Genomic DNA, 12,121 nt, shown 5'->3' on the forward strand with positions numbered 1-12,121 from the left:
ACTTCTTTCCCTTGGAGGGGACAGGATGCAGGGCACAGGGGTTTCCCACCCTGCCTGCATCCTGCTCACATCTCCACACTGTGGAAAGGCAGTCAGCATCGCTGGATCCAGCTGAGAACAAAGGGTCGCTCCTCTGCTCCTCCCTCTGTAACTCCTTGCTCCACAGAGTCCTGGTGCCCAGGGCCACTGTGGGAGGCTTTGCCTGCTGTGAGTTTGTTTCTCCTGGGCTTCCCCAGGATGTGGGGAGCTGGAAGAGAATTCACCTTGTGCTTTAGTTTATGCCTTACAAACTGCTTTCTCATTCAGTATAGCCCTGGCTCTTCCGGCAGTTCTAAGTCATGTAGTGTGATGATCATTGTTGGTGTGTTTTGTGTGTGTGTGTTCCAGGTGAGAAGACGGTGCCCCAGAGAAATCAATGACTCTTCAGCATGAAGCAGCCAGTAGTGGTAAGTCTGGACGTTGAATCCAAGTTACTGTCACATTTGTTTGCTATTGTCGAGTATTGAGTGTTTGCTCTGGGTTGGGTGCCAGGCTGGACATAGGGGTCAAAGGCAATAGAAATAGTTCCTGGCTATTTAACAATAGAAGTACAGAGCATGTGAACTATGTGAAGCTTCTGGATTGGGGAGGATTTGCTGATCGATTCTGTCCAAGGGGAGCTGAAGGTCCTGTGATGGTTCCTATAGTGGAACCCCTTGGGGTTGATGATGAGTAGAGGTGATGAGTTGGGGAGTTGGAGGCCAGAGTGCAAGGGAGATGCAAATATCCAGTGTCTGGGAAGAAAAATAGTCCAGTGTGACCCAGTCCACTGTTTTGTGCCTTCTGAACACTTTTATTCACTAAAAGATGAAGTTATTGTTTACTTACTTTTTATTAGAGTATAGTTGATTTACAGTGTTGTGTTATGGATGAAATTATTATTGAGATCTGTCTTGTTTTGTTGCCACTCCAAACTATACAATGGAACTGAGAATCCCTGAGAACTGGAATTACTTACTGACTTCAGAAAGACTAATTTTCATAAGGTAAAGCTATATGGTCAGACTCCTGGCTCTTACTGATACTGTCAAAGAAGAAAACTTGTCTCTTTGCAAAGTTTTAGTTCAGTTTTTGCATTATTTTCTTTGATATAAAAAGGTAAAATCAACCCAAGAAGAATATTGATAAACTCAAACCTGTCCATTTCATTAGTACATCTGTTTCAATAATAAGTATTTGCTGATTATTTAGTGACGGGATCACAAAAAAGGTTAAATATGATATTCTTAAATCGTAATGAAATCACTGTCAAGTCATAAGGGCTCAATATTCCTTGAAGAGCAGGTGATAAAATTCAGAAGATCAGTGTATGCAGTTTTCTAGGCTCTGCTGGAATGATTAATGGTTTGCCCTTGATTTGAGTTGGGAAAGAGGTATAAAGCAAGATTGTTCATAGGTGAACTTGGAGTTTATTACCAGTGAATAGCTGGTATTTCAGCACTGTTCTTTGAATGTATGTGGAGGCAGAGGGAGGGGACAGGAAATGAAGAAGGCATGGTCTGGGCCTCAGGCTCCATCTAGACTTTGTTTTTGTTGTTTAGTTGCTAAGTCATGTCCAACTGTTTGTGATCTCATGGACTGTAGCCCTCCAGGCCCTGTGTCCATGGGATTTCCCAGGAAAGAATACTGGAGTGGGTTGCCATTTCCTATTCCAGGGGATTTTCCTGACCCAGGGATCAGACCTGAGTCTTCTGCATCGGCAGGCAGATTCTTTACCACTGAGCCAGCTGGGAAGACCCCATCTGGGTTTAGGCGGTGCTTCCTGGCGCAGTGTTATCTAATTGTAGAACTGGTACTACAGCATAAACTCATGGGCTTGCTAGTAGCCTCATTTGTTTATTTTCTGCTTATGGAAATGTATATACTCACTGTTAAACATTTGCATATTATGAAATGTCTGACTTGCTAAGGGAGAATTCTCTGAAATCATCACTCCTCTCTCCGTTTCAGAGAACCCATCATTAAGAGTTGGGTATTCTTGCAATTATTTCTTTAAAAACTGTATTGGCATAAAGTTGATTTAACAACATTGTGCTATTTCTGCTGTATAGCAAGATGACTCAGGTATACCTATATATCCTTTATCATATGTTTTTCCATTATGGTTTATCACAGAATATTGAATGTAGTTCCCTGTGCTATATTGTAGGACCTTGTTTATCCATTTTATATACAGGTTTGCATCTGCTAGTCCCAAGCTTCCAATCCTTTCCTCCCCCAGCCCCTCTCACCCTTGGCAACCACAAGCCTGTTCTGTGTGTCTGTGAGTCTGTTTCTATTTTGTACATGTGTCCATTTGTGTCATATTTTAGATTCCATATACAAGTGATATCATATGGTTTTTGTCATTATTTTTGAACTCACTGCTACTCATTTGTTTATTAACAGAGAAAAAGTCAAGTAATATATTTTGATCTTGATTTGTAGCTTAATATCTCTATGCATTAAAAAAGTAAACAATCTCTGTAGATCTGGGCCTGCTTCCCTGTCAGGATGTGTCTCTGGTCAGCAGCTGGCCTGCCCCCTGTGGTCACTGTCCTCCAGAGACCTCTTTCAGATGCCAAAATAGCTTGGTTTCAGCATTAATGTTTTCCTCAACTGGAGTCACTTAAATGCTCTGGCCGTGGACAAGAGGTTTACTCAGGCATCGGCTTGTTCTTGCTGTGTATGCCTCGTGCCCTGGGACTTTGCCTGGGTTTTCATTTTTCCTGAGTTGGGGCGGGGAGTGTCTTCCTGCACAAGGAGACTAAACAGTGGAATGGATCGGAATTTGAATCCTGGAATTGGTGGCACCCAGGTTTCTTGATCTCAGTAAGCCTCGGTTTCCTTGTCTGTAAATGGAAGTAATAATCCTACGGACGTTTTAAATTTGTGCTTGTGAAGATGAGATGAAATCCTTCATGTAAAGCACTTAGCTTAGAGCCTGTGACCTTGTAAGCAGTTTACATCCTCTTAATAGGTGTGCAGGCTCAGGAGGACAGGGACTGGCTGTCTTTTCCCTGTGGGATCCCCAGTGCTTGGCTCATGGGAGATTCTAGATAAATATTTGCTGAAGGGATGAATTCCCACTGGTTGCCTGCATTGATCGGCAATGCAGGGGTCCTTTAAGACCCCTTGAAACCAGGTCAGTCTTTCAAGCTGGAAGGAAAATCCAGAAAGAAGAGTTAGAAGGTCAGAGAAAAGTCATTAACCAGTCCTCTAGAAGTACTAGCCTGGGCGGAAGTAGCCGAGTTTGCGGGGAACTCTGAGAAACTGCCACTTAGGTTCCTGTGCTGGAGGGGGAGCATCTGGAGGCTGGAGGAGAAGTCTGTGGAAGTCCATTGTCTCTGCCTGGGGAGGGCCTGGACTGCTGGCCAGCAGGGTGGCATCTGAAAAGAGCTGGATGCACTTTGAGGGGAGAGTGAGGACAAGCTGAAATCTACCTGATTCTCAACATCTCTTTTCCCCTTGTGTAACCATGACAACCTTCCAAAAGTTATGGTGGCCCCTCCCCTCTACGATGTAGGTCATGGACAAATCTTGCATCTGGCCAACTCTCCACCAAATCCGTAAACATGGTCCCAGCTCAGTCCAGTTGATTCAGTCAATGAAACCGATTCATGTGTCGGAGTAAAACACAACACTTTGGTCATCAAGCTGCTGCTTGTGAATTCCATGGCTTCCTGCCAGGGTGTGCAGATTGGTTTCCCAATAGCCAGCTCTATCACGCTAGATCTCCTTGCTCCTGGATGGAGAAGGGCCCAGGATGGGTGTGCACAGATGCCCACCATATGGGACTCTCTCCAAGCTTCATGATGCCGAAGCATATTAGCTGTGGTAGCAGTGAGGTCTTCTGGGATTTTTCTAGTCTATAATTGGCTTTTACTGTTGTGGGTTCTGTGCGTGTCAGAAATAATGAGGTGACATTTGGATCTGACATGGCATCATTAGAAGACTGGTAATGTAGATTATGAACATGCATTCAGAGAAGGGAGAAGAATAAATCAAGTGGAAAAAATGCTTGAGCAGTAATGAGGGTCGTGTCCAAATATATACTCTTTTGATGTACATTAACACCAGCAATGAATAATTCATGACCCTATCCTCCAGAGGCTTGTAGGTGCCCAGCTAAAATAACATTTCTCTGTTTATCAGAAAAACCCATGTTGGGGGCCTTTGTTAAGAAGTCTGAAGATTGTGCCACACGTGGGGTTGGGTGGAATGCTGAATTAGTTCATCAGGAGTGGGAGGTACGACCTAGCTTTCCAAAATGGAATTATCCTGAGCACAGTTCTCTGTGCCTCTACACAATTCCAGCAATATTGTGGTTTTTGAAAAAAAATTATTTAGCAATTTATAAGTCATTAAATTGCTATGACTTATGAATGAGCATCATTTCCCCCTCCAAGAAACACTGCAAGTTTTATATTTTACCTCACTCAAGAATGAACCAGTGCAAATGTTTGTCTCTGGATATAGAAGTCCTTTTCTCATGTGCTGGGTATTTATGAGAGTTTGCACAGCTCTGCTCATTATAAAATTCAAAACTTTTAGCACCATTGTTCAGAGGAAAGGGAAGGCTGGGAGCTACACTGGTGGCTTGCCCGTTATGTAACAACCTTTTCTTGCAAATAGAATCCCAATCCAGATAACGTGTTTTCAGATGGTGTACCTTTCACCCCCAAACCTCCCACCCCAAGCCAGTATATTTAGTATCCCAGTGATGGTGGCACTAGCAGTAAAGAACCTGCCTGCCAGTATAGGAGACATAAGAAACACGGGTTCAATTCCTGGGTCGGGAAGATCCCTTGGAGGAGGGCATGACAACCTACTTCAGTACTCTTGCCTGGAGAATCCCATGGACAGAGGAGCCTGCTGGGCCACAGTCCATGGAGTTACAAAGGGTCAGACATGACTGAAGCAACTAAGCATGCATGAATGATAGGCACGTGCTTCAGGCTTTCGGGGAGCGGGGATGGCCGCCAGTGCTGGGTCCTCCTATCCCTGTCTGCTTCCTGCTGTCCCAGTGGATCTGTGTCCATTTTCATCCTTGCTCACATTATCAGAAAACCTCTCCTGCCCTTGATTTTTTTTTGTGCTGAAAGGTAATATACATACAGAAAATGCTCAGATCATGAGAGTTCAGTTCAGGGCATTCTCATAAGCTCTAATCATCCTTGAAGTCCCCTTCTAGTCCCTTCCTCTGTGCAAGGACAGCCACGCCCCTGCCTTCCAACAGGGTAAATGCATTTGCTTGTTTTTACAGTTTACATGAGCAGAATCACATAGCTGTTTTTCAGTCGGCCTTTTGCTCCTGCGGCTTGTCCACTTTGCATGTACTTATAAACTGCTCATCCTCATGGCGGACACTGTGGCGTGGAGTGCACACATCACAGTTTATTGATGCTGTCAGTAGACCTTGCGAAGTTTCTGATTAGGGGCTGTTAAGGAGAGTGCCCCTAGGAACATTCTAGAACATGTCCTCTGTTCAGCATATGCCCACATTCCTGCCATGCATATATTTAGAAGAAGAAATGTTGGCTTCCTGGTACTTTACCTGCAGGGTTTACCTATCCTTCAACCATCTCAATCGTCATCGAAATGAGGAGGCAGACAGTGCTGCTTAGGCCATAGAGTCAAGTGTATAAGAAATATCACTTTAATTTTTTATTAAAATCTAAACCTAAAGTCCTCTCACTAGCAGGCTGGGGGAATCCTATTCGGTCGTGTAGGGACTCCTTCCACTCCCAGGGTTTTGACCAGAGCCTGGATGGGGAAGGGTCTCCAGCCACGCCAGTTCCTCTGCTGACCAGGTCACTATTCAGGTCAAAGCTTGTTCAGCTCTGTGCTTGGGGTGTGGAGTTGGGGGGAGGCTGGGGCGCTCACTGCCGCTGACCATCTCCCTCAGGGCCCCTTCTCCCCCACCGGTCTGACTGTGTCTCTAGGGGTAGGTGCCAGATCCCTGCCACTCTCCTCCTCATCTCAGGAAACCTCTTCTTCAGCAGGAGGACCCTCACTGCATCACCCTGCTTCTCTGGAGCCCTCTGCCACTTCCTCAAGCTCTGCCCAGCTTGGCAGGCTCAGGATTTGGGAAAACAAAATCCGAGAAGGTTCAGGCTGGTTGCATTCCACTCAGGCACATTCCTATCACCTGCTTCAGTGGGGAAAGGAGACAACTTAGGAGAAAAATAGATGTCAAGGACTTCCAGAACAAAATGCCACAAACCAAGTGGCTCAAAACAACAGACATTTATTCTCTCAAGTTCTGATGTCTAGAATTTCAAGTTCAAGGTGTCGATAAGGCCATGCTTCCTCTGCAGGCTCTGGGGAAGGATCCTTTTTAGCCTCATCCTCGCTTCTGGTTGCCAGCAGTCCTTGGCCTTCCTTGGCTGACAGCTGTGACCCTCCAGTTTCTGCCTCCATCTTCATGTGGCCATCTTATCTCTGTGTGTGTCTGTGTTTTCTCTTCTTCTAAGAATGCCAGTCATTAGATTAGGGTCCTCCCTAACCCAGTGTGACCTCATCTTAAGTAATTACATCTGCAAAGACCCTATTTCCAAATGAAGTCCCATTATGCTAAGGTATTGGCTTCCCAGGTGGCTCAGTGGTAAAGCATCTGCCTGTCTATGCAGGAGACACCAGAGACACAGGTTCAGTCCCTGGGCCAGGAAGATTCCCCTGGAGTAGGAAATGGCCACCCACTCTAGTATTGTTGCCTGGGAAATCCCTTGGCAAGAGGAGCCTGGTGGGCTGCAGTCCATGGTGTCGAAAAGAGTCAGACACGACTGATACAACTTAGTTTGTGTGCATACACACACACACACACACACACACACACTCACACCAACTCACTTACTCACTCACTCACTCACTCTAAGGTATTGGCTTATATGATTATGGAGGGTGAGAAGGTCCACAATCTGCCACCTGCAAGCTGGAGGTTCAGGAAAGCTAGTGGTGTAGTTTGAAGGCCTGAGAGCTAGGAGGCTGATGGTGTAGCTTCTGATCTGGATCTCCTGAGAGCCAGGAGCAATGAGGACAGGAGAAGCTTGATGTCTCAGCTGTGTCTTCAGGCAGAGGGAGGGCAAAGCCAGCCTTCTTCTGTCTTCTTGTTCTATTTAATCACTCGATGGGTGATGCCCATTCACACTGGGTGGTCAATCTGATTTGCTCCATCCACCAGTTCAAATGCTAATCTCTTCTGGAACTGTAGCAGACACACAGAAATAATGTTATTATTAGATAATCAGATATCTTGGCATCCATGGCCTGGTCAAGTTGACACAGAATTGACTAACACGGAGGCTGTTTACAAAGGTGTGAGCAGGGTTAAGAGAAAACCCCGGAGGATAATGCAGGACCCTGGGATGTTTCTGTCACCCCTTGGCTTGAGGAGGACAGTTGCTTGAACCCAAAAGGAGGAACTGAAGCTGGAGGAGAAGGCCTCCCAGTGGGAGCCATGGCCTTCAGTACAGGGACCTGGCCAAGCTGCAGAGACCAAGAATATGTTGAGCGGCATGGATGCACCAGCCTCATTTTCCCTCCTCCCTCTATCTCTGGGCAGTGTCTCTGATGGTATAGCCAGCCAAGTCGAGGGGCGCTGGCCCTGGGGAGCTGCAGGACACGGTGCAGGGTGGAGGAGGGTGGAGGCCAGAGGAGTCCGCGGGGACCATCCAAACACTAAGTGAGGTTCTTCTGTGGCTGTGAACAAGGAGAATCCTGGCCGACGGAGGAACGAACCCGGAGAGTGGGCAGGAATCCACACCACTGAAAAAGACTATTTACAGCTAATGAGCTGCAATTCATTACAGGCAATTTCTGCAGGGCAATTGCTAGTTTTCAATCAGCGGGATCAGTTTAGTTCTTTCCAAGAAAGAAAAAAAACAGTCTAGACCTTTCCGGATAGAGAGTTAAGAAAGCACCAAAATTTTATGGCCGCCTCTGGTTTTGCCAAGAGTGGAGCACTTCTAGAATAGAGAGTGACAAAGACTCTCGAAGGACAGTTGATGGGATTTTAAACAAGTGATTCAAGCCACTCCACGTTAGACTGAATCTAATAATCTAAATATTTCAAACAGATATTAATTAAATTATCTGGATACTCAATTCACATTTTCTCCACAAAGTATGGTCTCTTTGTGTTTTTTTGTATAAAATATCTAATTTATGAGAAGTAAAATTAAGTCAATAGATTTTTCAGTAATTTGACACATCTTTCTTTTTTCCTTTCCTCCTTTTGACAAAGAACTCAAAGGTGACATACTTAGATTTGCCCTCCCCCCGTAGGCATTTAAAACACATTTGTCTTGTGTAAGTCAAATGAAACATTACATATTAATTTGTACAGTGAGATTTATTGAAGCTTCTGGAGCTGTTAGGAGTTTTCAAATATGTGCTTAAAGACTTCTGGGTCATTTCTGTGATTTATTGTGAGGTAATACATAAATACACACTCAGGTGCCCATTAAGAATAGATTTGCGTCCCATAGTCTGGAAATTAATCAGTCCTTCATACTTCACAATACATCACATTAACTGGCGGTATAGAACTATTATAACGTTAACGTAGTCTTGATCAGTAATAGAAATATACTTACAGGAAGGTTAAAAGAACAAAAGCCACTTGTAACGGCTCTTTGAGCCACTTGGAGCAAGGTAATGCTTTGTTGGCATATTTGTAAAAATTTGAATAATGAGATTGTGAGATTTTAATCTTGCTGAGTGCCATTTTAAAATACCATTTCTTGTAAAATCTTTTAAAATGTAAGTGTTCAAAATAGCCAGATGGGGTTATTTTTTTTTTTTTTAACTTTTCCACTGTGAAGATGACCAGGAGCCTGTGAAATATGTATGTGAAGGGAATCCCTAATAGAGCATGCCAAGGAAGCTCTCTCCTGCCCTTCTGGGGTGGATGGATACTATGAGGAAACACAACTGCATCTACAGAAGCTGTGGGATCAGCGGTGTGGGGTCAAGATACAGCCCTATTGGGAGCCCCCTGGTAGTCTGGTGGTTAGAACTTGGAGCTTTCACTGCCATGACCTGGGTTCAGCCCGCGGTTGGGGCACTGAGATCCTGCAGACTGAGTGGTGTGGCAAAAAAAAAGAGAAAGATATAGCACTGTTGAGGATCTGACCAATGGCAGAACCCACCAACCTCCTGGCTTTCTGCAATTGCTTTGCTTTTCCCCAGTGTGTATTTCACTTTCTGTGTGCATACACAGGTTAGAACCAGCCTGCTTGCCGAAAGGAAAAGGTGATGTGACTGTGTCTGTTTGAAGGTAAATCCCACCCACTGTGCAATGCTGCCTGAGGCCAAACGAGAAACTGTCTTACTGCCACACCTTCTTCTTATCTGCCCTGGTCCTCACTTCTTAGCTCTCCCACCTGGCCAACCTCTTGGCCAGCCAACAAGCCTTTGGACTTGTAAGAAGAGAAACCTGGTACTTATTCCTCAAAATTAGAACGAGGGGGAAAACACAGATGGTCTTCTGTAACTACAGCATTGAGAAGGAAGCTGCCCAAATCCCCTTTGTTTGCTAAGGCTGATAGTGGCTGCCCAGGTCAAGGTTAGATAAACCAGGGCAAAGGTCAAGGAGCTCAGGCAGTCCCACATGGACATCATCAATCTTTACTTCCAAGTGGACTGGACAAGTTGGAAAAGGAAAGTGTGTCATAAAGGTAACAAGATTCTGAGCATCCAAGTGTGTTGTGTCCAATTGTTTCTGAAAGGGAAATACTGCTTCCTTTTCAACTCACTTTATGGGCTGACCAGGCATAAGTTTCTGTGGGATAAATGATTGACAAGAGTTGAAGGAAAAAGAACCTTCTGTCTTCAGATACTAGCACTTTCATGAGATTTCTCCATCCTTGTATGATGTTAATTTGTCTCTGTGCATTCAGGCAGGACAATGCCATCTCACCATTCCAGCTTTCTTTGTTATAAATTCACCCAAATTTGTTTCACGAGTTCAAACATACAGTCTTTTCCCCTCATTCTTAGCTGTTTTTGAGTTTAGATTCTTCAGAGTGATGGGTGTTTCCTTAATATAAAATTTCCAAAGTTATTTTATAAAGTTGAGGACCAAATATAATTTCTGAACTTCACACAATCAATACATTCTTGCTACTGCTGTAGCAATATTGAAGAAGGTTTCAATTACTTGAAAAAAAAGTCTTCATTTTAATGAAATACATTGTCTCATACAAAGTTCTAGCCTTCTCTGTCACAGTTCTGACAGGTTTTATAATGCTTATTTCAACTCTGACAGGCTTCTAAGGATATATTCAATTCTTCCATTAATAATATAAAAATGATCCTTTTTTCTAGGGAATACTAAGGTTAGAATCTTGATTTCAGACTGCTGGATGCTTGATTTGGTGCTATTAATCAGAGTGTAGTAGACACTCCTAAAGAGAGGGGATTTGCCTGTCCCTTTCTCTCCAAAACCTCCCTTGTAGCATTTTACCCTGGCAGTTTTGCTCCTGCCTCTTAGGTCTCTGGTTTATTAAACTAACAGCATGGGCCCATGCTGGCCCAATAAGATTTGTTCTCTTGAGAAAACAAATGCAGAACCAGAGGCAGGGCATGAAGAGATGTTATGTGATAGAGAATTTGGCCTCTGTCCCCAGATGGCACTAGTAGTATAGAACCTGCCTGCCAATGCAGGACATGTAAGAGACGTGGGATCGATCTTTGAGTTTGAAAGATCTGCTAGAGGAGGACATGGCAATGCTCTCCAGTATTCTTGCCTGGAGAATCTCATGGATGGAGGAGCCTGGCGGGCTACAGTCCATAGGGTCGCACAGAGTTGAACATTACTGAAAGGACTTAGCATACACGCCCAGTTTCTGGGAGGGAGCTTCTATCCTCCTAGGAGACCTCAAGTGGCAAGAATATCTTCATTATTTATGGTGACCACCTGGACCACACCTGAGTTTATGCTCAAATGACTGCAGATGGGATTGGTCACATCTTAAACCTCACCCATGTAATTAGAAGGTTGGGCATTGGGCCGGGTGACAGCAGCCCAGCCTCTGGGCAGGTGGGCTGGAGATCAAGTTCAATCACCTGGCTGATAATTCAGCCAATCACTTCTGTCAAATGTAACCTCAACAAAAACTCTGGACGCCCAGACTTGGATGAGTTTTCTGGTTGGTAAACACAGATGTTTGGGGAGGATGGTGTGCCCTGTCCTCAGGGTATGTGTGTGCTAAGTCATTTCAGTCCTGTCCAACTCTTTGTGACCCTATGGACTGTAGCCCACCAGGCTCCTCTGTCCTTGGGATTCTCCAGGGAAGAATACTAGAGTGGGTTGCCATTCCCTTCTCCAGGGAATCTTCCCAACCCAGGGATCGAACCCACATCTCTTAGGTCTCCTGCATTGACAGGCGGGTTCCTTACCACTAGTGCCACCTGGGGGAGGACACAAAAGCTCTGTGTTGGAGTCCCTTCCTGACCTTGCCCTGTGTGTCTTTTCATTTGGTTAGTCCTTTAAAATAAAACTGCAGTTGTGAGCATAGTTTTTTTTTTTCCTGAGTTCTATGGATTATTCTTGGAGAAGGAAATGGCAGCCCACTCCAGTACTCAAATTCCATGGATGGAGGAGCCTGGTAGGCTACAGTCCACGTGGTAGCAGAGTTGGACATGACTGAGTGACTTCACTTTCTTTCTTTCTATGGTTCCTTTTGGAGAAGGAAATGGCAACCCACTCCCAGTGTTCTTGCCTGGAGAGTCCCATGGACAGAGGGGCCTGGTGGGCTACAGTCTGTGGGGTTGCAAAGAGACAGACACGATGAAGCAACTAACACACGCACACATGGATGGTTCTAGGGAATTATTCAACCTGAAGGGTTCATAAGAAACTTCTGAATTTATAGCCAGTTGTTCAGGAATGCAGGTGGCCAGGGACCCCCAGAGCTTGTGGCTGGTGTCTGAGGGCAGTCTTGTTGGGGACTGAGCCCTTGACCTGTGGAGGCTGTGCCAACCTCAGATGGTAAACATCAGAATCACGTCACAGTTCAGCAGGAACCATGTTGTATGAATGTATAAATATAGAAAAAAGACGCCAGGCTCCTCAGCTATACCACAGCCCATGAGATGC

The 12,121-nt window shown here is 44.9% G+C and overlaps 1 protein-coding gene across 2 annotated transcripts in view; it reads left to right on the top strand.

The window, feature by feature from the left end:
- Positions 1–369: 369 nt before the first annotated feature.
- PLPP4 (phospholipid phosphatase 4) overlaps positions 370–12,121 on the top strand; it is a 216,063-nt gene continuing 204,311 nt past the window's right edge. For both annotated transcript variants that reach the window (XM_070470292.1, XM_070470293.1), the window contains exon 1: positions 370–446. The gene's annotated coding sequence lies outside the window, so the exon portion shown is untranslated. The remainder of the gene's footprint in view (positions 447–12,121) is intronic.

The sequence above is a fragment of the Odocoileus virginianus genome, chromosome 7 (genome assembly GCF_023699985.2).
Source record: "Odocoileus virginianus isolate 20LAN1187 ecotype Illinois chromosome 7, Ovbor_1.2, whole genome shotgun sequence".
Classification (NCBI taxonomy): domain Eukaryota; kingdom Metazoa; phylum Chordata; class Mammalia; order Artiodactyla; family Cervidae; genus Odocoileus; species Odocoileus virginianus.